General features: G+C 36.6%; 1 pseudogene; it reads left to right on the plus strand.

The window, feature by feature from the left end:
- The first annotated feature begins 8599 nt into the window (after positions 1–8599).
- Positions 8600–9430, plus strand: LOC140512071 (3-beta-hydroxysteroid-Delta(8),Delta(7)-isomerase pseudogene; annotated as a pseudogene).
- The last annotated feature ends 12686 nt before the right edge of the window (positions 9431–22116 follow it).

The following is a 22116-nucleotide window of genomic DNA, read 5'->3' on the forward strand; positions in this document are numbered from 1 at the left end:
AGAGAATAAAACTGTATCATCTGCAAAATTTATCTTCTGTGTTCTCGTTCATGCTATTGATACAAATATAGAAAAGGACAGGGCTGAGAGTAGGAACGCTGTGTCATACAATTACAGACTCCCCTTCCTACAATTAGTTTATCAACACATTTTGGTTATAAATGTTCAACAAATAACAACATGGCTAAGTAATTGTTCTGTCATCCATCCCAAACTTCTTCATCTTCTCTGAAAGTATATCATGGGAGACTTTGTCAAATCGCCTTGGCCCACTCTAGCTATTTTATATCTTTGATGTTTTCCTGACCTGGTGGTTTAGGAATGATATGTAAAAAGGAAATAAAGTTAATTTAGCAATTAATTAGCAAAGCCATGCTGATGTTTGGGGATTACCCCATTTTCCTAAATTATTATTACTCATCTGTTTTAAAAGAATTCTAGAGTTTGTGTCCAGAGATTTCTGTCAAGCTTAATTTATTTTTCTACTTTACAGAATTCAACTTCTGGACATTTTCCCTTTTACAGTACACAACATAAAATGAAGTGGAGTGTATGCCATTTGGGTTATCAGCCTAATTTTCAATTGGGCTGCACTTTTTATACCCTTGAGTATAAAAGTTATGGACTCAGATCTAGTTGTGTCAAGGAGAGATGAACCAGTCAGGACCTGGGCAAAGCTTTTTGTCTGTAAGGTAAAACTGATCCTATGAAAAGTTGATAGTAGCAGGAGAAGCATCTGTAGAAGGAAAGTGTTACTATATACTTATACATAGCATATCCTTGCTTTGTTGAGGCCTGATCTTAAGTCCTGCTTTGAACAATGGGGAAAAAAGTTCATATCTCTCAACTTCATATTCCTTATCTGTAAAATGAGGGGACCAGTTTAGAGAGTTTCTTAGATTTCTTCTATTTCTAAATCAATAAGCTTATGCATTTTTAAATAGTTCTTTCCTTCTCTATGATTTCTACAGATAACATTTGAAAATAAACACATGAGAATCATCATGTACAGCACTCTGATAAAGCCTATGGATACTTCAGGATAATATCTTCTTGCTTAATCATTGAAAGAAAATGTTAAATTTCAGGTGGTAAGGGGTGAAAATAAGGATGAATTTTTTTGCCCCAATAAACTGATGAAACACCAGAAGTCTAACCAGTGACAACTTTGAGGGTAGGGGTAAGGGTGGGGGTAGTCTGTGAATGCTAGGTTAAAAATTTCGGCTATAGAGTGATGCAAAAAGATTTCTGGTCACAAACATATCCTTTCAGACAGTCTTACTCAAAGTGAGCAATTAGTCAACGGGTTTTTATTAAATATTTTCTATGTTCTGAGACCTCTGCTAGGATTTATGAATACAACACCAAAATATGAATTTGAACCTATTCTCAAAGAAATTATGCTCTTAAGATGAAACAAACATGAACGTACACATAAGAAAAAATACAAAATGGAAACAAAGTGGTAGGATGGACAGTAACATCTGGGAAGGTGTTCTGTTAATGCAATTTTGCTTAATTTGAATATCTTTTCCACCCATTAATAGACCCATGTGACCTGCTTAAATCACATGGAAGCCTAAGTCACATATGGTAGGAGAAGATTATTGAATGGTGGAACAGGAAGAGTAGAGTAGAGCTAGAAGGCAAGTTGGTATGAGCAATTAGGGTGGAGGAGAGAGAGGACACAGCCAGGCACTTCCAGTTTTAAGAGTTAGTGGGATGGCCACAGGAGAGGGAGTTAAGGAGGAAGGCTTGGAAATGGCTTTGTCCTTTGCATTGCTAAAATGTATTGACTTCTTGGTTACAATGATAGATTTGACTTTATCGTTTTGGGATTTGACTTTCTGGTGCATGAATAAATGTTTTTTTGTTTTGTTTTGTTTTATGTTTTTTTCTGTCTTCTATATGAAGAGTCTGAAAAACTTTGCCATTCAGAATTATGTCAGCATATGCATAGTTACTGTTAGTGCTGTGAATATTGCCTTGGTGATACAGAAGGTCAGGAAATGATTCATGTAGAAGGTGACACTTGAGCTGTCTTGAAAGAAACAAGGGATGTTAAGAAGCAGAGGTGAGGAGGCAGTCCATTCCACTCATGGGTAAATTATAGGATAAAGGTACAGAAACAGCAGAAGTATCTGGTATGAGGAACTATAGATAAGAAGGCCAGGTTGACTTGTTTACAGAGTATATGAAAGGAGCTCTGTGGACATAGTAAAGCTACCAAAAAAATTAGGGTCAGAATTTTAAAGAATTTTGACCATCAAATAAAGGAATTTGTTGATTACTCTAGAGATAACTAGGCAGCCTTTGAATTTCAGGAGAATGACATCATCAGACATACTCTGATGATGTAAGAAAATTACTTTGACAGCTATGTGGAATATAGATTAAAGAAAGTTTTGAGGTAGGAAGAACCAATAAGAAGACCTCTATTATTATTTGAGTAGAGATGATCAGAGCCTGAATTTGTATGGTAGCTGTATGAGAAGACAGAAAGGAATGAATGTAAGAAATGTTGTGGAGGTAGAAAAAGTAATATTTGTCAAGTGATATATGTGTCACTGGGGAGGATTAGTGGACAAAACATGACATCAACAATGTGAACTTGAGTGATTGGAAAAATGGATAATGATAGGGAAATTCAGAAGAGAATAAGTCTTGAGGAAAAGATAATGAGTTTTGTTTTAGCAATTTGAAAGTTAAATAGCTATGGCAGGGGTGGGGAATCTGTGGTCGCAAGACCACATGCAAGTTTCTTGGTCCTGAAATGTGGCTCTTTGACTGAATCCAAATTTCACAGAACAAATCCCCTTAATTCAAGAATTTGTTCTGTTAAATTTGGACTCAGTCAAAAGACTTTACCCAAAGACCTAGAAGACCATATGTGACCTTAAGGCAATAGGACACCCAGACCAGTTTGAAATGTCCAATAGCATTTGTTGAAATGGGAATGAATCATAGCAGGAGACTAAGACAGAATATCTTGTATGTATCTATCTATATCTACTTATGCCAACTAAATACCTATATCTATATCTATATATGTATCTACAGCACTCCTAGAAAAATGTTGAGGTGTGAATAATAATAATACATGTGGAGAAAAGGACATAATTGCAAATTACCTTCAGAGAGATGATAGTTAAACTCATTAGGTAATGACATTATAGACCTATTGAATGTAAAAGCTTGGCAATAGGCTCACTGGAAGGGAGGAAACAGAATATAAAATATACAGCAACTAACCTCTGTTTGTGAGTAGGTGCCTACTTTGCATGAAAATATGTTTAAAATTTTTGAGGATCAATATATATTTTTTGAATTTTTAGCTGTCTAGCAAAGCTGTACATATTATGGCACTTCCAGAGGAAAAGAAAAGAAAATACTCATAGCTTTTTTTTTTTCCATTTTTTTTTTTTTTGGCAAATAGCCTAATAGAACAAGTTAATATTTACACTAAACTGGAATAGAAAGAAACAATTTAAATAACGTACATATTTTCTATTTGTGATGTAACTATTTTCTCAATTGAAAAATCCAACTGTTTTCACATCAAAACTTAGCAATGGAGAAGGTAAAGGGTATAGGAAGTTATATGTGTTTGGATTAGAACTATTAATCACAGGAACTTCTGAAAAGATGTCTAAGTGTATATTTCTAAGTCTAATTATACTTCATCACAGAAAAACAGAATAAAGTAAAATAAAAACATCAAAATAGGTGGGTAAAGAAAACAAATCCTTGCCAAAAAAAAAAAATCAAAGAAAAAATAAACAGAGATGAAAACAAAAAGAACCCATAATAAAATGAATAAATGCTACGGAGTTTAAGAAAACAGAAATATCCAGAAGAAAAGACTAATGCAACAATTATAAAAATGAACTGCCAGTGATTTGAATTTAAATTCTAGACTGGTTAACAGGTAAAAAAAAAATGAATAGATGGATAAAAAATGAATAAATGAATAATCTAAGAAAGAAAATTAGATCTAATTAATTTAAAAATAAATAAAATGATCTTTTGGAATCATTGGTAGAAAATTTTGATAAAGCATTAGAAACTCTGAATTTCAGATATAGAAATCAGTAATTTAGAGATGAAACAACAAACATAACAGCATAATTAAAGGACAGCAAAAATGCAAGAATATGTGTGATACAAGCAAAAGTAAGTTGAATTAAATACTGGACTCGGAAAGAAAATCTGAGAATCACTGACCTCCCAATAAAAAAACTCTGTGAAATAAAATGACTGAATATGTTTCTCAGAATACTTCAGGGACAATGCCAGTGGATGTCTCATACATTACAAATGAGATAATTGCTGACTAGCAACAATTCAGAAATCCCCAAAGATACAAGTGGAGAATAAAGTCATGTAGCTCTAAACATGTGAGAAGTTAATAAAATTAAAAATAAAAGAGTAAGAACTTCCCAAAAAATAACCCGGGAAGACATAGTATCAGTTTTGAGGAAAATACAGATGTCTGAAAACAAGTTCATGAAATATAAGTGAAAGATAAAAAGATGACAAATGAATGAAACATTCAATTTTTAAATTTAGAGAACCAACAGTTTAGTACTTCCACAAAAGTGTAAAATCTGCAGTTTTCAAAATCAAAGTAAGATAAACAAAATTTAAAGCAAAGGACTATCAAATTGACCAGCAAAATAAAGATCAATTTTATTTAAGTGATTATTAAAACAACCTAATAAATCTATAACTAATTTATCCTAAATATTATTAGGTAAGAAATTACCAATAGCAAATATAAGAATAAGAATTCATAATGAATGGTAAGTAAACAAAATACATAGACAGAAAATAACAAATCTAAATATATAGCAAAACTGACAATAATAGCTTGGGAGTATATGTTTGAAATGCTGCAGAAGGAAGGAAAAGAATAAGTACATTCTCAGCACCTAATATGTTATCATCGTTTTACAAATATTTCATTTGATTATCCCAACAATTCTGGAAGTTAGGTGCTATTATTCTTTACATTTGAGAAAACTGAGGCAAATAATGCTCAAGTGACTTACCCAGGATCAAATGCAATGCCAATGTTGGTATCAAACGACCAGTGCTATAACTTACCTCTTTCCTTTACTTTAAAAAGATCAGCAAACTACAACAATGGAAAGTGACTTGTACTATCAGTAAGCATCACTGAATTAGATACATTTATTTCTTTCTTTATGTGTGGGGAGAGAGTTAGGGGGTTTTCTGTGTGTTTGTTGGGCAAAACAAAAAGGAATTAAAAAAGAAAACCAAACATTAGCGAATTTGAGGGGATAATATTCAACATGAACTTTTTTATTGTTTGTTCATTTATTTTGATTTTATACTAGTACATGATATTCAGTTCAATCCCATGGTACAATTCAAATATTTTTTTAACCAGAAAATGACTAAATGGACATTTAATATATCCATGAAGGACAGCAGAATGTAAAACAAATTCGATAGAACAACACATGTGCTTTTTGTTGGGATCAAAAACTGTGGCAAAACTTTTATCAGTACCATTTTTTTAAAAAAGTGTTTTTTTCCTATTTTTTCCTTCCTTCTACTTTCCACTTCCTTGTGATATCTTGACAGTTTACTTCATTCTTTTTTGAGAAACTGTTTTTCTAAAGACTAAGTTCATATATTTCCTGCTTCTAACATTTTTCAATTTCTTTCCTCTAATAGTGCGTTTTTCATGCTTGCCTGTCAGTGACATTGTTCACAGTCCCTGAGCATCACTGAATTTGTTCATGCTCTCGAGGCTTCATCTACCATCCATAGCAACGGTCCTTGGCACTTAGAGCCAGCAAAAAATGTTCTAAAACCCTTTGCTCAAATGACACAAGGAGATGAAAGTCTATTCTCATTACCAGACCTCAAAAGCATTCAGCAATCCCTGTGGATTTAAAGCATAAAGGCTCTTTGGAGCTTCTGTCAACATATTCCCCAGAGTTTCTTGTAGAAATACTAAAAAGCTGGGAGGGTGTGAGATCACTTCCCACATCTCTTTACCTTCCCTACTTCTCTTCCCACTAGATTCATCATTCTTATCTAAGAAGTAGGGAGGAAACTAATTTTCCATGCTTTTTCTATGGCACAGTGTGCTCAGGGGAGTCATTTGTGGGAGTAAGAGCTCCAGAATGGCTTTAAATTTTCAATCTAGTGAAATCAGCAGACCCTGTGGAAGGCAGACTCCATTCAGAGGCACCCAAGGTTGCACAATTGGCATGGTGCCACTTGCTTAACACATCAAGCATGAGTTAGTGCAACATAATATATTTCCTGTCATGTGTTATTCTTAGGTAATATGCTTCTCTAGTCTCCCATTCACTTTAATGGCACTATTATGTTTAATTGTTAAATTCTGCAGGTTCAGACTTCTGCTTCATTTCAAGGAAACAGGTTCAATGGTGGTTTCTTTTAGGCTAGCAGAAACATTTTAATCGCAAGTCATATATTTGGATATAGATCATTGCACTCCAGAAACATAAAAACTTTGTCCAATCAACCTGATCTATTAATAAAAACATGAAATCTTAGAGGATATTTTTTAAAAAATGAAACATGCTACTAAATGCTGATTTTTAGCTACACAACATCATTCCTATAGGATGTTCATCATTCTAATGGCAATGAGTCAATAGAACATGTCTTATATGTGTAGCTCATGTTCCTAAGCTTGTCCTCAAAGGGCAAACTGCTTTTTCCTTTTCTGTCTCCTTGATAAGGTTTGAATTCCTTAGGCAATGAATCAGTTTTCTCTGTCATGAATCCTCATTGTCCCACTGATGAGGTATGTCATATAGCCTTGACTTAAATTAACAAAATTAACAATATATTTAAGCTAATGAGCTATTACCTTGAGGATCTATAAAATTACTCTGTGAGAGCTTAGAAGAGATATGCCTGACAAAGGAGAAAGAGATGAGAAGTGGACAAGGACCCATGTGTATGGAAAAATTTGTACTAGTATCATGTGAACCCAGCTGTAAATGAATATACACACATACATACACTCACATGCCATGGCTACCTAATTAAGAGTAGGATATGGACAAAGAATGAATATAGTGATAAAGACTGATAGAGAATTAAGGATATGCAAGGAGAACTGAGTTGATACCCAGATAGAGACTCGAAGGGAAAGAGAAGTAAAAGTAATATAGATCCATGATATAAAGAAACAAGACCTATATTTTCATTGCTTGCAACAGAATGATTGCTTGTATCCCTGGCAACTCAAGATCTTTTCATTTGGGGAGAGAGACTGGAAAGTCTGTGTAATTCTCAATTTCAAAACTGTATAAGAAGAAGAAGAGGTCTACTAGAAGTGAAGAGGAGTTTTTCTTGGACTTGAGGGTGATTTCCTTACATTTCTTGTTGGATCATATGATATTTATAAAAGGTTTTAAGATCTCCTTATACTTTTCTATTACAGATTTCTATGTACAATATATAGATATAGTTATAAGTATTTATACACACATACATATGTGCATATGTATGATATATATATACACTATAGAGTGCAGTATATATGCATGTATACTTGTATGTATGTATATACATACATATATGTAGATATTTTAACTGGATCCTCAAAAAACAACATATAAGTCTGCAGCTGAGGGAGCTAAACATGAGGAATGACTTTCTCATTGTCAAGAAATGTCAACTAAGTAGAGCTTTCCTGATCTTAAGTTCAATTTTCTTTATATTACATCATGCTGTCTTATTTTAAATAAACCTCTCTTACAATACATATTTCTTTAGCCTGAATATTTGCACGAGTACTTAGGGACCTTTCGAATATAGGCAAAATGAGGATATTCTCAGGAGAAAGTGCGGGTGAGACAAGCATAATTCAAACTTTGACCTTAATAGAGCAAAACTGGAGTGGAAAATAGTAAATACAAGGTGAAATTAGATAGTTTCAAGGAATTAAAAAAAGCAAAACCAAAAAGCATTAACTCAAATCTCAGTTATTGAGAGTGGCCTGAAAGATGACTCTGGTCCTTGAGAGCCTCTGGAGGAGACCATTACCTACATATGTACTCATTTTTCTATTGAAAAACATATTTAAATAACATTGTTAACTTTGCAGAAGCTAGGATAGACAATCGAATAGAATTTTTATAGATAGCATAATGACAGCAAATGAAATTTGAAAGGAAAATCTCATTAACATAGAGAATTGTAATGAGAGTTAGAAAAAAAATCTAAGCTTTATTTTGCTTAAAAATGAGAATCACAAGATTTATCTTTAAAAAATTCAAATGGTCCAAAGTCTATCCAAATGCTTAGAAAAAAAAAATGTCTTGTTTATTTTGACTTCTTTTGACCCTTTTCACTGAAAATCAATTTAAGGAAGGGTATCGAATACTGTCCAATATTTTCAAAAATGATGACTGAGCACAGAATTGGGGGGATGGAGAGGGGGCAGGGTGGGATGATTGGGCAGTTGGAGGATTTTGGTTTCAGTAGTCAAGACTTCCTCAGTCAGATGCCACATCAGGCCACAATGGGAGCCTCAGAGAAGTCTTGACCCTGGTCAAAGAGCTTGCCTTGCCCATTCCTCACCATGAGCTCTCTTCACATGGCACATCCTTACTGGCACTGAAGCCTCCAGCTCATTGACTATGTGCCCAACAATAGACCAGTGTGGCAGATCCTCACAGTCTTCTTTTCTGCCTCAGTGGTGCTCCTGATGGCTTCCTGGTTCTTGTCTGGCCAGGGGAGGAGAGGGAATGGAAATCTGGTGCCAGCTCTGGGTTCCTGGTGTCGCTTGGCAGTGTACTGGTCTGCCATGTGTGCCTTTGTGCACGTGGTAATCAAAGGCTTCTTCAGTGTCTACAGTCATGACATTGCCAGGTACCAGGCCTTCTGTGGAAGCTATGGAAGGAGTACTCCAAGGGTGACAGCCACCACATTCTAGCAGACAACTTCACTGTGTGCATGGAGACAGAGAAGGCCTGGGTATGGGGCCCATTCAAACTGTGGGTTGTGGGTGCCTTTCTGAAACAGAGGTCACAGTGATTCCTTTTGCGGCTTAGGCCAGCTCCAAAGTGATGTCCTTTACTTCTTCACTGAGTATCGAGATGGCTTCCAGCACAGGGAGTTTGGACATCCACTCTACTTTTGGTTCTACGTTGTCTTCCTGAATACCTTGTGGATTATTGTGCCTTCTGCCCTCCTCCTGGATGCCTGGCACCAACTGGCATGTACCCAGTTGCTGGCAGATGGTGCTACTGGTCACAAAGTCAGAAGAAGGCAGCATAAGCATTGCAAGAGAAGATCTCCACTTGTGTGGGGGGAGAAGGGGAGAGGGTCATCCTGGAAGCACTCTCTCACATTGAAATATCCTTTCCTCCTGACATTGTTGGATTTTTGTAGCATTGTGTTGTCCAGGTAGCTCCTTCCTCTCTTGCCCCACAGTTCAAGATTCTGGTCTTCCTCCCTCCCCTCAAGGACCTGCCCTTGAAAATTTTGATAAAGGTGGCTGAAGGAGCCTCCCACCCCCGAAAAAATGGTGACTGAGTTATTTTGACTATACCAGTGTACATTTGCTCCAATTAACTAACATTATTACTTGGAACTTACTTGGTTACCAATAATTTCATAACTTCTCCGATGACGTAACTCAAATTGTGCCTTGCTCATTGCAACTGCCTTACATTCAAATCTAATTAACTCCTGCTACACTATTTTTAAATTTGATTCCAGAGTCTCCATATCCTTAAAGATCCTTTATTTTTCTAGCATTTAACCCTTCATTCATGGTCTGGATTCTTCTCTTTCTCTCTTCTCCTTTTCTCAGCCTGCACTTCATATACCATATCTTCTCTTTATTATAATATCTGTTACTAATATGCATCGTTGGGCTGTTTGCCATGATCTCTTGAATGCCTATACATGCTAAGGAGGAAGACAAACTCCTCTGTTTGGCATTTAAAGCCCATGACAAGATAGTTCTCAGTCATCATTCTGCAGTCTAACAAGACAGGTCTTGGCTTTTGTTATTGTTCTTTTGTTTTTACATACACACAATATTAAATGTGTACATAGACATATAAATGCATGAAATCTTGCCCTACAGTATCACTATTTTACATTAATTATATTACAAAATATATTTCTATTTTGCTAAAAATATACAGTTGGACTCTGTCAATTATGATAATACTCCCCTTATTCAGTCAAACAATAAGTAGAACACTCAGTTCTGGTGATGTGTCACTATGAATTCTGTTGATGTGTGTATTTGCTAGTGAATGTATATATAGATGTGTGTTTCTTTCTACCTCGTTCACCATTTCCTTAGGAAGGGAACATGGTAGAGAAGAAACAAGACCATGTGACAAAGACAGGATATAAGGAGGTGGTTCAGCACCAAAGAAGTATATCACTGAAGTCCATTTCAGCACCAAGGGCCTAGTTAAACTCAAACATTGTTATCTTCTTGAGTGAGACACACTTACATTCATGGTTTACATAGATCAAGGGATATAGTCCCTAGGAGCCACTTTGGAGTTAAGGGCAGTACAGAGGGAAACTCACTGACAGAATGAAAGGAGAACACAGATCCCAATTCCCCTGAAAGCACTTGGGTTCACAATATATTGAAAATATGACAGATTTCATCAAATGAGAAATAGCAGCATAGTGTCATTGGAAAAGAGTGGAAGGGGGCGGAGCCAAGATGGCGGAGTAGAAAGACACACATACACATAGCTCCAAACCCACAACCCATAGAACATCTGTAAAAAGGAACTCATGGCGAACTCTGGAGCAGCAGAGGCCACAGAACAGTGGAGTGAAGGAGATTTCTATTCCAGAGGGGCCTGAAAACTTCTTGCAAAAGGTCCTTCATGCCGCGAACTGGGTGCCAGGACTGGGAGCCGAGAAGAGCCCTGCCGCGCCCTCGGAACCAAGAGGAGCAGATCCGAGCGGGCTTCAGGGACCAGATCTCCAGTGGCCGCGTGGGTCCCTCCACCCACAGGTGACAGGGGTCGGTGAGAGGGTCTCTATGGCGGGTCGAGAGGGGAGTGTGGTGCCCCCATAACTCAAGCCCCCTCGGGAGGCAGCAGCTGAGGCAGCAGCAGACCGGGGCTCTCCAAGCAGGCAGGAGCCTGGATCCATTGCTGAAGGTCTCTGCATAAACCCCAAGAGGGAACTGAGCCAGTGAGGCAGCCCTGCCCCCACCTGAGCACCTGAACTTAATCTCACACTGACTAGCAGCCCCGCCCCCGCAGAAGCCCTGAGGCTGGGAAGCAGCATTTGAATCTCAGACCCCAAGCGCTGGCTGGGAGGATCAGGAGGCGAGGTGGGTGTGAGGAGAATATTCAGAGGTCAAGTCACTGGTTGGGAAAATGCCCAGAAAAAGGAAAAGATATAAGACTATAGTAGGTTATTTTCTTGGTGAACAGGCATTTCCTCCCTTCCTTTCTGATGAGGAGGAACTATGCTTATCATCTGGCAAAGACACAGAAGTCAAGGCTTCTGTGTCCCAGGCCACCCAATGGGCTCAGGCCATGGAAGAGCTCAAAAAGAATTTTGAAAATGAAGTTAGAGAGGTGGAGGAAAAGCTGGGAAGAGAAATGAGAGACATGCAGTCAAAGCATGAAAAGCAGGTCAGCACCATGCTAAAGGAGACCCAAAAAAATGCTGAAGAAAATAACACCTTGAAAAATAGGCTAACTCAATTGGCAAAAGAGGTTCAAAAAGCCGGTGAGGAAAAGAATGCTTTCAAAAGCAGAAATAGTCAAATGGAAAAGAAGATTCAAAAGCTCACTGAAGAAAATAGTTCTTTCAAAATTAGAATGGAACAGATGGAGGCTAATGACTTTATGAGAAACCAAAAAATCACAAAACAAAACCAAAAGAATAAAAAAATGGAAGAAAATGTAAAATATCTCATTGGAAAAACAACTGACCTGGAAAATAGATCCAGGAGAGACAATTTAAAAATCTCGTGACTACCTGAAAGCCTTGATCAAGAAAAGAGCCTAGACATCATATTTCATGAAATTATCAAGGAAAACTGCCCTGAGATTTTAGAACCAGAGGGCAAAATAAATATTCAGGGAATCCACAGAACACCGCCTGAAAGAGATCCAAAAAGAGAAACTCATAGGAACATTGTGGCCAAATTCCAGATTTTCCAGGTCAAGGAGAAAATATTGCAAGCAGCTAGAAAGAAAAAATTCAAGTATTGTGGAAATACAGTCAGGATAACACAAGATCTAGCAGCTTCTACATTAAGGGATCAAAGGGCATGGAATAGGATATTCTAGAAGTCAAAGGAACTAGGACTAAAACCAAGAATCACCTACCCAGCAAAACTGAGTATAATACTTCAGGGGAAAAATTGGTTTTTCAATGAAATAGAGGACTTTCAAGCATTCTTGATGAAAAGACCAGAGCTGAAAAGAAAATTTCACTTTCAAACACAAGAATGAAGAGAAGCATGAAAAGGTGAACAGCAGAGAGAAGTCATAAGGGACTTACTAAAGTTGAACTGTTTACATTCCTACATGGAAAGACAATATTTGTAACTCTTGAAACTTTTCAGTATCTGGGTACTTGGTGGGATTACACACACACACACATGCACACACGCACACACACATGGAGACAGAGTGCACAGAGTGAATTGAAGAGGATGGGATCATATCTTAAAAAAAAATGAAATCAAGCAGTGAGAGAGAAATATATTGGGAGGAGAAAGGGAAAAATGGAATGGGGCAAATTATCTCTCATAAAAGAGGCAAGCAAAAGACTTATTAGTGGAGGGATAAAGAGGGGAGGTGAGAGAAAAACATGAAGTTTACTCTCATCACATTCCACTAAAGGAAGGAATAAAATGCACACTCATTTTGGTATGAAAACCTATCTTACAATACAGGAAAGTGGGGGATAAGGGGATAAGCAGAGTGGGGGGGATGATGGAAGGGAGGGCATGGGGAGGAGAGAGCAATTTGAGGTCGACACTCATGGGGAGGGACAGGATCAAAAGAGAATAGAAGTAATGGGGGACAGGATAGGATGGAGGGAAATATAGTTAGTCTTATATAACATAACTATTATGGAAGTCATTTGCAAAACTACACAGATTTGGCCTATATTGAATTGCTTGCCTTCCAAAGGGAAGGGGTGGTGAGGGAGGGAGGTACAGAAGTTGGAACTCAAAGTGTTAGGAACAACTGTCAAGTAATGTTCTTGCCACTAGGCAATAAGAAATACAGGTAAAGGGGTATAGAAAGTTATCTGGCCTTACAGGACAAAAGAGAAGATGGAGACAAGGGCAGAGAGGGATGATAGAAGAGAGAGCAGATTGGTCATAGGGGCAATTAGAATGCTTGGTGTTTGGGGGGGGATAAAAGGGGAGAAAATTTGTAACCCAAAATTTTGTTAAAATGAATGCCAAATGAATAAATAAAAATAAAATTAAAAAAAAGAGTGGAAGATCATATAGATTTAGGACCTACTTTTGAATCCTGAACTTTGATAATTACCTGTTTTGTAAAATGTGGGAAGTACTTATGTATTCTGATGAAATCACAGTCCCAAACTGATAACTAAATAAATATCTAAAGATTCTCTACCCAAATTCTTAATTTTATAAATAAGAAAGGCAAAACTCAAAGAAAAAATAACTTGTCCAAAGTCATGCATGCATATATAATGGGTATCTGGTATAAGTATAGATCCCATCCATTTGCCGTATACGTTGAGTGGTTAAATGGAACAGGGGTACTTTTTGCTTACCCTCTAAAATGAGAGGAACACAGCCTCAAAGAGTTTAAGGCAATGGGGTTAGTGAAAGAGACTTGGTCCTGAGAAAATGGAATGAAAACATACCCTCTTTGTTTAAAAAAAAAATGCTAAAACAAAGGCTTGAGCCTGCCTCTCCTGACTAGATCCTTGGATATATCCTTCTTGATATACTGCACCCTAATCTTAAAGGTATCATTTATAAAGATCAAAATTCAATTTGGCCGGTGTCTTTCTGAATGAGCTTGAATCACACATAGCTTGATCTAATTGCAGCAATTCATTTAAAATAATCTCTTCATCACTAAAGCCATTAAGTTGATAATATTGATCATTTTTACTCACCAGAAACAATAAAATTTTACTTTCTTCCATTATGCACTCTTAAGTGCCTTCTATTGTGTTCCTCTGTATACTTATAAATTTTTTAAAATGACGTATTTCTTTTTATAGTGAAGTACCACGTGGCAGACATCTTCCAAACAAGGGTTTGTTCATTCCAGCAGCTCTGCAGGAAACAAGTTTTTCAATAAATACCAATCCTGAACAGTCTAACTCATTAATGATTTTTATTGCATTCTGAACATATGCCAAATCCCTCATGGAACTCAATTACATTTTGAAAGTGAAAAACACAATACAGTGAAACCTTCTAAATGACAAGCTTTTTGTGTATGTGTTTTCCCCCTTCCCACTGAGGCACTTTAGAATATATAAATATCATTTCCCCTACTGGGCACTGCAAAACAAGGTTCCATATAAAAAGTACAGAATGACTTGTAGTAAGTGAAAAGCAGTTATTTCCCTAAAGAATTATGGCAGATTAGAGGATTCAGTGCCTTTCTATATAGAAGTTCTTTCTCTGATCCTAAGCACTTGACTCTATCTACAATATTCCTATTTTTCTAAGAACATATAAAAAGAAGCAGAGAAGCAAAATGCAAAATATATTAAACTGGGAGTCAAAGGAACTGGGGTTAACTAGCACACCTGCAATGGCAAACCCATGTGACCTTGGGCATGTACTTAACCTCTCTGAGCCCCTTGCTCTTAACCACAAAAAATAGGGCGAAATTTTCAATACAATCTGTTCCATGCCTCATAACAATAACAGGTAACATTTAGAGAATTTTAAGATTTACAAGAGAGCTTTACACGTATAATTTCATTTGATTCTCATAATAACCCTTAGAGCTATATGCTGTTGCCATTCCTTTATAAAGAAGAGAAAATACTTGAGGAAACTGAGGAAGAGAAATGTTAAGTGACTTGTCCAAGGCCTCAAAGTTAGTAAATGCTGACACTTGAACTCAGGTCTTTCTGATCCATTTCCAGAGTTCTATCTGCTGTGTTATCTTTCTTCCCTGTTTCTAATCCTAATTGCCTCAATAAAATTACCTTAGCCAATATCAATACAACACCAAATCCATGATATAGTAAACTATTGTTTCATCAATAAGAAGCTTCCCAATTTCTCTCTGAAAAAATCTCAAACCAGGTGTAGAGCTATTATATTCCCATTTTCTATGACATGTTGTCTCATACCATTAGCAGGCAAACACCTTTAGAGATGAGGAATACATCTATCAAGGCCTATTCCTAGGAAGTTGGAGGAATGTGATAAATATTAAACAGTACCTGAAAATACAAAATCTTGCTATATGGGTTTTAAATTTAAAATATAACAACAACAAAAACACTTTATTAGTTATAGCCTATTAGACAATTTAAACATTTCTTAAATGTGTGAATTCTTTTTTTTATTAAAAAACTTGTATTGACCTACAGGCCTTTCCATTGTGAATTGCATTTTTAAGTCAATTTTCATCCCCAAAATATTTCTAACAGAAGAAAATTTCACAGACTCAGAAATGCAGAATTTATAGACATTGCATAAATTATATAAGTAATTATGAGCAGGTAAAATACAATGTTTAGTCAAGAAGACCTACCACTAATTTATGTGAAAAATAAATTTAAATATTTTTCTATCACATTTTCCAGCATCACACAAAACACAAGAACACATAGAGGAACTTGATGAAGTGACAAATGGGAGAGTAAAGCATTTATTAAGTGTCAACTAAGTGCCTGCCTGCATCATCCAGGGCAAGTGACTTAATATCTGCTTTTCAACTACTTTGCAGGGTTCTAGAGAGGATCAAATGAGACAGTATTTGGATAGAGCACTGGCAATCACCAATTGTCTTGACTAATGTCTTGCCATTGGACTTCAATGACTATAGAGGACTGAGTGAGGCTCATGACTTTACACAGCCTTGCTTCCCCTAAAGCCAATTCACTTTCAAGTCAAGACATCACCTTCCTTATGTGGACCAGAATGAAGGACCAACAACAAAAGTAACAATAAAGCACTTAGTACCACGCCTGGAACAAAGCAGGTGCTTTATAAATGTTTATTCCCCTCCTCCTTTCCCTAGGTTAGAACCTGAGCTCTAGTACAGCAATTATTCCTTGTGTGACCTTAGGAAATATTCAAATTATCTTGGTCTCATTGATGAGTGACTGGTTTAATGTATTCTACTACCCATTTATCATCTATAATGATAGGACCAGGCTTCTACTGATCAATTCTTCCTTGTGCTCTAAGCTTCACATGGAGCAAATCCTGACATCCTTCCATAAAGAAAGTGATTCTTCATCCTAGAAAAAAAATGTTCTCTGCCTCACAAATGCTACATTAGCATGTTCATTTTGTCTTTACCGTTTTCCTGTAATAGGCCACTACACTTCCCTTCTTTTATTTCATCTAAGGATGAAAACAGAACTGGTCAAGCAATAACATCTAACAATTATATAATACTTTGGACTGACAAAGCACTTTGCAAATATTATCTCATTTGATCCTCACAACCACAGTGGGAAGTAGGTGGTATCATCATGCCAATTTTTACAGATGATACAACTGAGGCATACAGAGATTAAGTGACCTGACTAGGTATAAAACTATTAAGAGCTAGAGGCTAAATTTGAACTCAGGTCTTTGGTAACAGGGTCCAATCATCTATTCACTATAATATTTTGCTGAATCTACAAATTCACATACTCCAAAATTTCAATGAATCTCTGATCTAATATAGTACATTTGGATCTTCTCAACATTGCTACAGATTGCCACACATATAAGCTTCTTAATTCTTCTGATGCCTGTCCAAATACTGTCTTTAGTCCACCATCAAGATTAGGTACTGAGACTTTCCTCTGGTCATTAATGTCCAGTCAATTAACAGTTAAGTACCTGGGCTGTTCATCCATTTGGCCTCTGTTTTGTTAGGAGTCTACCCACCTCCTTTTAGAATCATCCTTAACTTTGCTTTTTTGCTAGGGACTTAGCAAACAAGTAAACATGAACATGTCTACATACAAAGAACAACAGAAAAACAATTGTATAAGAAACAGAAATGTCTGTTACATATAGTATAAAGCAGCAATTATCAAAAACACTTGGTTCTGACTAAGAAAAAGAAGGGTATACCAATGAAATAGGTTAGGTACCCAAGACACAGTAGTCAATGAATGTAGCAGTCTACTGTTTGATAAACAAGGACCCCAGCTTCTGAGCTAGGAACCCACTGTTTAACAAAATTTTCTGGGAAAACTGGATAACAGTGTGGTGGAAACTAGGCATAGACCAATGCCTAACACTGTGTACAAGAATAAGCTCCAAATGGGTACATTACCTAGGTATAAAGACTGATACTTCGAATAAATTGGCAGAGCAAGGAATAGTGTATTTATCAGATTTATGGAGAATGGAGAAATTCTTGACTAAATAAGAGATAGAAAATATTATAAAGTGAAAAATGGATAAATTTGATTACATTAAATTGAAAAGTTTTTGCACAAACAAATCCAATGCAACAAAGATCAGGAGAGAAGCAAAAAACTGGGAAAGAATTTTGGCAACTAGGGTCTATGATAAAGGTCTCATTTCTAAAACATATAGAGAACTGAGTCAAATGTACAAGAATACAAAAGAGTACAATTCCCCAATTGATAAATGGTCAAAGATATGAACAGGCAATTTTCAGGGTGAGAAATTAAAGCTATCTCTAGTCATATGAAAAAATGCTCTAAATCACTATGGATTAGAGGGATGCAAATCAAAATAACTCTGAGGTATCACATCACACCTATCAGATTGGCTAATGTGACAAAACAGGAAGATGATAAAAGTTGAAGAAAATGTGGGAGAGTTGGAACACTAATTCATTGTTGGTGGAGCTGTGAGTTGATCCAATCATTCTGTAGAGTAATTTGGAACTATGCCCAAAGGGCTAAAAAAATGTGCATACCTTTTTACCCATCAATACCTCTTCTAGGACTCTATCCTCAAGAGAACCTAAAAATGGGAAAGGGTCTCACATGTACAAAAATATTTATAGTAGGTCTCTTTGTGGTGGTCAACAACTGAAAATCAAAGGGATGCCCATCAATTGGGGAATGGCTGAATAAATTGTGGTATATGAATGTAATGGAATACTATTGTGCTACAAGAAATGATGAACAGGACTTCAGAGAGACCAAGAAAGACTTATATGAACTGATGCTGAGTGAAAGGAGCAGAACCAGGAGAACTTTGTACACAGCAACAAGCACAGAGTGTGAGAAATTTTTTCTACTAGACCTAGTACTTCCTTGCAATTCAAGGACTTCAAAAATTCCCAATGAACTCTTGAGGAAAAATGCCTTCCACATCCCAAGAAAGAACTATTGAATTTGATCACAAATGAAGCAGACCATTTTCTTTTGTATTATGCTTTGTTTTGTTTTATGTTTTCTCCCATTCATTTTAATTCTTCTCTGCAACATGACTAAGGTGAAAATGTATTTAATAGGAATGTATGTGCAGAACCCATAAAAAATTGTATGCCATCTCAGGAAGGGAATGGGGAAGGACTGGAAAGAAGGGGGAAAATATCTACGGTATATAGAAGTGATTGTAGAACACTGAAAAGAAATAAAATAATTTAATTAAAAAAAGAAATCTCTCATCTATAATTTCTTTTTCATAACTGCTTCATTCTATCTCAAATCTATTCAAGTTGTTCTGGAGCTCAAAGATCTGGGAAGAAAAGTTTCCTTCAATATGTAGAGCAACTTTCTTTAATTATGATGATTTACTCACTAGCTGAGTGGAGGGGATTCCTAACTCTTCCTGATCTCAGAATGCTAATGCTGGTAGTCTTTACTGCTTCTTTCCCTAGGGCCATGTGAGGCCCACAGTTTAATTTAAATCATTAAAACTGTAATAATTAGAAACTGCAGGGGGGCAAAGACAATCTGCTAAACCTGTATACCTGTGAAGCAGAAATAGCTGAATTGTTAAATTCACATCCCAAACAAAGATGCGTAATTATATAATCTTTGAAATGAAATCACTGGAATTATTTCCACATACTATACAGAATAAACAGTAGAAAATTCACTTTTATGAAAGGGCATTTCTTGCTCAAGAATGATCTGAGACAATATCAGTGATTTAGGGTTATTGTCAAAGGTCAATTTAACAAGTCCTATAATTTCGTTTGTCAAAGTTGTGCTTGCTCCTTACATTTTATAATTGACTTTGCATGGAGTCAAACAGGTTTTAGAAGCAAGCCAGTTTTTATGTTTACTCTATCCCTAATTTCACAAGAACATTAAGATTAATTGGAAGAATTCAAGATGACTAGGAATGGTGAGATACCTCTTTAATCCCTGATAATGAGGAAGGAATAGTTTTATGAGTAGATCCACTGAATGCTAGAATTCTAAACTATGGTAAAACCAAACCACTTGGGTTTCAACATTAGGACCAACACAAATATAGTGAATCTCTTGGGCTAGAACACCATCAAGCTGCCCAAAAAGGGGCAAACTGGAGAAGGTCAGAAAAATGGAGCAGATGAAGGCCTCTATACTGATGCAAATTAGATTCAGGCCCATAAGTGGTTGATATACTTTCAGTGTAGGCAAGATAGGCAAATTCAGTCTGATAAATTACGGTGATGATGATAATGATGGTGGTGGTGATGGTGATGTTGATAAACCTTAGAAAAGGAGTATTTTAAAATAAGTCAAGACGAGTGAAAGAGTTGAAGGTGGCTAAGGCTTCAACAGGTCTTATTACCTCTAGAGTAAGTGGGTAGAGATAAAACCAATTAGGAGCAAGGAGTGAAGTAAGATGATATAGGATATGAAAGAATAAATCAATGCAGGGGCAGAGCAAAGATGGTGAAGTAGAAGGAGGAATCTGTAAAAGTTCTCCCCCCACAACCCCAAAAATACCTGCATAAAATGACTCTAAGCAAATTCTAGAGTAGCGCCACAGAACAATAGAGTGAGAGAGATTTCCAGTCCAAGGCAGCATGGAAGGCCAACAGGATAGGTCTATCACATCAGTCTTGGAGCAGATCACAGCTCATGGAGCCCAGACCAGACGTGGCCACAGGGTGGCAGGGACAGGACCTGACCAGGTCTTGGGGGCAAAATCACAGGGAGAAGCTGCAATTCCAAACTACTCTACCCACAAACACTAAGACAGTTTCAAATGTTAATGAGAAAGCTCTTTCACCTGAGTGAGAAGAGAACATGGTCTAGCTCTGGTCCAAGCCAATAGAAGCATTTATTTTTGTAGAACTCAGCCTGTAGACCCTGGGGGAATCAAGCAGCTTATCTAGGTCTCAGTCCTGAGTGGCAGTTCTGGAGTGAGGAGGAGCACTGACTGGTGGAGGTTCTGGACTGGCAATTCTACTTGCAGATGCTGGGCAGAAGAGTGCTTAAGGTTGCTTCCAGACCCAAGCACAGGCCAGGAGAAGAGTAAACTTTTCTCCCTTCATTGTGCCACCTTGGAGAAACTGAGAACTTACAGGTATCTAAAATATACCCTCCTCTTGACAAAGGACTCAAAAGTCAAGTAACTGGTTAGGAAAGTGCTCCAAAAAAGGAAAAAGTAAGACTATAGAAGGTTACTTTCTTCATGAAAAGATATTTTCCTCCATCCTTTCTGAAGAGGAAGAAGAATGCATACCATCAGAGGAAGACATCAAAGTCAAGGCTTCTACACCTAGAACATGGATGTTTAGTGGCCTCAGGCCATGAAAGACCTCAAAAAGCATTTTCAAAATCAAGTTAGAGAGGTGGAGGAAAAATTGGGAAGAAAAATGAGAGCAATGCAAGAAAATCATGAAAAGCCAGTCAACAGCTTGCTAAAGGAGACCCCCCAAAAAATGCTAAAGAAATGAACACCTTTAAAAATAGACTAACTCAACTGACAAAAGAAGCCCAAAAATCCAATGAGAAGAATGCTTTAAAGAACAAAATTAGTCAAATGGAAAAGGAGGTTCAAAAGCTCACTGAAGAAAATAATTCTTTAAAAATTAGAATAGAGCAGATGGAAGTTAATGACTTTATGAGAAAGCAAGAAATTACAAAACAAAACCAAAAGAATGAAAAAATTGAAGACTGTGAAATATCTCATTGGTAAAACAATGGACCTGGAAAATAGATCCAGGAGAGACAATTAAAAATTATGGGACTACCTGAAAACCATGATCAAAAAAAGAGTCTGGATATAATCATTCATGAAATTATCAAGGAAAACTTCCCTGATATTCTAGAACCATAGGGCAAATTAAATATTGAAAGCATCCACCAATCACCTCCTGAAAGATATTTGAAAAGAAAAACATCTAAGAATTTTGTAGTCAAATTTTGGTGTTCCCAGGTCAAGGAGAAAATATTGCAAGCAGTCAGAAAGAAACAACTTGAGCATTGTGGAAATACAATCAATATAACACAAGATCTAACAAATTCTACATTAAGAGATAAAAGGTCTTGGAATATAGTATTCCAGAAGTCAAAGGAACTAGTATTAAAACCAAGAAATACCTACCCAGAAAAACTGAGTATAATACTTCAGAGGAAAAAATTGTCATTCAATGAAATAGAGGACTTTTAAACATTCTTGATGAAAAGACCAGATCTGAATAGAAAATTTGACTTTCAAGCACAAGAATCAAGAGAGGCATGAAAAGATAAAGAAGAAAGAGAAATCATAAGGGACTTACTAGAGTTAAACTGTTTACATTCCTACCTGGAAAGATATTTATAACTCTTGAAACTTTTCTCAGTATTTGGGTACTTGGAGAGATTATACGCACACACACACACACACACACACACACACACATAGACAGAGGGCACAGGGTGAGTTAAATAAGAAGGGATGAGATATAAAAAAATAAAATTAAGGGATGAGAAAGGAATATATTTGGAGGAGAAAGGGAGCATTGGAATGAGTCAAATTATCTCTCATAAAAG

Source organism: Notamacropus eugenii, chromosome 6 (assembly GCF_028372415.1).
Source record: "Notamacropus eugenii isolate mMacEug1 chromosome 6, mMacEug1.pri_v2, whole genome shotgun sequence".
NCBI classification, from domain to species: domain Eukaryota; kingdom Metazoa; phylum Chordata; class Mammalia; order Diprotodontia; family Macropodidae; genus Notamacropus; species Notamacropus eugenii.